Raw genomic sequence first — 2,991 nt, 5'->3', positions numbered from 1 at the left:
TGCGCCAGGCCTCCCCGGACACCGGGGGCAAATTACTCCTCAGAGCCTCGTGTTCTTTACCCGAAACCTGAGGTAGGGACACCCCCACCCCTAAGGGCGGCCGTGAGGTCGGAACATGTGACCCCGGCAGGCCCTTGCAAACGCTGTGATGTCGTCAGCCTCTGGGAGGCTGACCCTTATCATGCACACATGACGGGGGTCACCAGCTGTGGGTGCCTCCTCTTTGAAGGGCCTGGCTCCACTTTCCAGGACCTGAATGACACCTTTGGGGAGAGGGAGATGGTACAGAGGGTGGGGCTGGGGCTCCTGCCATCAGGGCAGGAAGGACTTTAAACCCAAAGCTGGGTTCTCAGCCACAAGGGCCACATGTTCTGGTGACACCCCTGGTCCTGGCCCTGGTCTGGACCCCTCCCCAGATGTGGGCCGGTGGCCAGGCTGGCCCTGTCTGGGGCTTGGAAGCCAGTGCGGGGGCCTGGTGCTGGGAAGAGCAGGGCAGGACCTCCCACTGCCTCCCTCCCTCCCTCCCCTCCGCCCTGACCAGATTATGGGGAACGGGCTGCCGGCCTTGGGGTTGCAATGCCATCCCAGACCCCACCACTCTCTGTGGTGGAGCTGACCAGGCCCTGTAGACCCAGAAGAGACACTCGGCCAAAAAGATGTGAGCCATCCTCTTCCTGAGAGTATTCCAGGGCCCCCCAAGCCTTGGAATCTTCTTGAGAGACTCCCAGACACCCCCTTGGTGGCTCCAAGAGACCTCCCAGCGAGGCCGTGGCAGGAGGGGGCAGGGTGGGCTGGGAGTGGCTTTGGCCCCTCCTCTGAGATTTTGCGGCAGGAAGGCAGGATCTGCATGAGGCTCCAGGCTTAGTCCTGGGGTCACCTAAGACCCGGAAAGATGCATCTTGCTTTGCCCTGGAGTGTGGCCGTGGGGCTCAGACGTCACTCTCCCAGCCCTTGCTATGAGCCATGCACTGAGCTCATCCACTTTGCAATGCCCCAAGGCAGTAGGTACCGTCACCTCCCTAGGCTTCAAGGTGAGCAAATTGAGGCTCAGAGAAGGGAAGTGGCTTGCCAAGACCACAGAGCCAGGGTGGGGCCCATTTCAAGTCCAGGGCGTGTGACCCCAGGGGCTCTAACCTCCTCCCCGGATGTTGGGGTGGGGGTGGCAGGAGATCCGGACTGCGGAGCAGATGGTAGCACCGTGAGGGTCCCACCTCTCCTTCGCTCTGTGGCTGTGCCCAGTGCCCCCTGCCACCCCACTCACAGACTGGAGGCCTGCGGAGGGTACCCAGGACTGGTCCCACCCCACCTTGTGGGTGGATGTCACTGGCCTGAAGATAGCCTCCACATGGCCTTCCGCAGCCAGCTCTGCCCGAACGCTGGCTTCACCACTTATCTGGCCGTGACCTCGGGCAGGCAGTTTGCCCGGCCTTGGCCTCAGTTTCCTCATCTGTGCAGTGGGTACAGTTATCACAGCATCGTCCCCATTGGGGAGGTTAAAGTGACAGCTTGTGTCCAGGGCTAACCATGCTGGCACCATGGCAAACCCTGGGAAGATGCCTACCCTTTCTTTGCATTGATTTTTTTTTTCTTTTTTTCTTTTTTTGAGACAAAGTCTAACTCTGTTGCCCCGGTGTGGTTGCCCAGGAGTGCAGTGGTGTGATCTCAGCTCACTGCAACCTCCGCCTCCAGGGTTCAAGTGGTTCTCCTGCCTTAGACTCCCAAGTAGCTGGACTACAGGAGCCCGCCACCAAGCCCGGCTAATTTTTGTATTTTTAGTAGAGATGGGCTTTCACCATGTTGGCCAGGCTGGTCTCAAACTCCTGACCTTGTGATCCACCCGCCTCGGCCTCCCGAAGTGCAGGATTACAGGCATCAGCCAGTGCACCCAGCTCCTTGGGTAGATTCTGAGCCAGGGAAACTCCTGTGCGCATGGAGGTTGGCTACAGAGCCAACACCAGAGCACCTCCTGAGAGCTGCGCAGTCACCCTGCAGGGGAGGGGCCAGAGTCCATTCCAGACCCTTCCCTTCAGTTCCCCCAGCCTGTCCAGAGGGGTGGGCCTGGTGGGTACTGACAGTGGACAGCACAGCAGAAGAGGTGAAGAGGGCAGTCCCGGCCTCACCAGGTCCACCTCCATTTTCTTCTCTGTAAAATGGGCATCATGGTACCTAAGTGCCAAAAAGTGTTGGTGTTTCTTGGCCTCACTGGGCAGACAAAAAGGTGTCTGGTTAGAAGTGGCGGCTCATGCCCGTAATCCCAGAATTTTGGGAGGCCGAGGTAGGTGGATCACTTGAGGTCATGAGTTTGAGACCAGCCTGACCAGCAGGGAGAAACCCCTTCTCTACTAAAAATACAAAATTAGCCAGGGGTGGTGGCAGGCGCCTGTAGTCCCAGCTACTCGTGCGGCTGAGGCAGGAGAATCACTTGAACCTGGGAAGCGGAGGGGTTGCAGCGAGCCAAGATCACCTCTCTGCACTCCAGTCTGCACTCCAGGCAACAAGAGTGAAACTCTGTTTCCAAAAAAAAAAAAAAAAAAACAGAAAGAAAAGAAGGTGTCCATGGGCAATGGGCAATGAAGGTTGAGCTTAGTGCACACTGTAGGTGCCCAGTGAGTGCCGCAAGTGACCATGGTCAGCTTCCTGTTGCCGCTCACAGTCAGGGAGGGAGAGGCAGGCACTCCCATCCACTCTGTCTGGTGGTTCTGGAGCACTGTGGGGACACCCAGGGAGGGAAGGAGCCCCGCTGCACCTGCCCCCAACCCCGGCCTTCCAGACTCAGCAACAGACTCACTCCCCTCCTGGCCCTCATCCACAGAGCGTGCCAGGAAGATGTCGGGCCCGGGCGTCGACGGCGACCCCAAGCCTCCATGCTTGCCTCGAAATGGTCTGGTGAAGCTGCCAGGCCAGCCCAACGGCCTGGGTGCGGCCAGCATCACCAAGGGCACGCCGGCCACCAAGAACCGTCCCTGCCAGCCACCACCCCCACCCACCCTC

The sequence above is a fragment of the Rhinopithecus bieti genome, unplaced genomic scaffold (assembly GCF_001698545.2).
Source record: "Rhinopithecus bieti isolate Rb0 unplaced genomic scaffold, ASM169854v2 scaffold_47707, whole genome shotgun sequence".
NCBI lineage: Eukaryota > Metazoa > Chordata > Mammalia > Primates > Cercopithecidae > Rhinopithecus > Rhinopithecus bieti.
Note: the sequence above shows the minus strand (reverse complement) of the source record.